The sequence below is a fragment of the Hordeum vulgare genome, chromosome 4H, assembly GCF_904849725.1.
Source record: "Hordeum vulgare subsp. vulgare chromosome 4H, MorexV3_pseudomolecules_assembly, whole genome shotgun sequence".
Taxonomy (NCBI): domain Eukaryota; kingdom Viridiplantae; phylum Streptophyta; class Magnoliopsida; order Poales; family Poaceae; genus Hordeum; species Hordeum vulgare.
This window is the reverse complement of record NC_058521.1, coordinates 227,467,278-227,468,081: the sequence shown is the minus strand read 5'-3', so window position 1 is coordinate 227,468,081 and position 804 is coordinate 227,467,278. Positions and strand designations below refer to the sequence as shown.

Here is an 804-nt window from a genome sequence, read left to right as displayed (position 1 = left end):
AAGGATGAATTGATGTTGCTGTTATGATGATGGTGTGTTGAGCAGAGGATGTGAAACATTTAGACCACTGAGACCTTTTTGGTCTTTGATGTATCTAAAATCAAAATTTTTAAAAGCGATGCTAGGCATGCCATCACTGTATATATATTGTTGTAGAGATGCTTGAGGTGGTTCTGTTATTGTGGTACACAATGGAGTTTGTCAGCTAAGCATATGATGTTACTAAGATGTCACCCATCGTTGAAGTATCTTAAACCGATCTTTTTAAAACTGATGCTTGGTTTAGCTAGTGCTGGTGGCGTAGAGTTAGTATTGATTATCTGCTTATCAATCGAAATCCACAACACGCTGAATCTAGCAGTGGTGGATTGCTTGTCTAATTAGCCCTTACAATTGCTATTAGGTGGGTCACTGATTCAGATTGCATTAGCTGCACAATACCCATGAGCTTTGCTCTAAATATTTTTGCACATTGGGTGAATGTATGCAATGAAGGCAAGGGAAAGGGGTCAAACTATGGCAAAACAATTGATGAATTAAGAAATTCCATATGGTTTTGGTTTCTAAATTCAGTATATCCTATTCATTTAAATTCAGATTACCACTGCATGTAAAATAACTTGTTGAGCATGGTGTCAAAATATTCATGTGATCTCAAACCTGTGGCCAAACTGTACATTGTGGCCAAACTGTTGTACATTATGTTTTCAGTAAGGAGCTCATGTTCTTAACACAAACTTGCTAAGTTTTGGACACTAACTATAATTTATGTTCATGCAGGAAATGGATTGATTCCTTTGAAAT

At 36.4% G+C, this 804-nt stretch overlaps 1 pseudogene; it reads left to right on the top strand.

Moving 5' to 3' along the window:
- Nucleotides 1–207: 207 nt before the first annotated feature.
- LOC123451513 lies at nt 208–280 on the top strand (annotated as a pseudogene).
- Nucleotides 281–804: the final 524 nt, after the last annotated feature.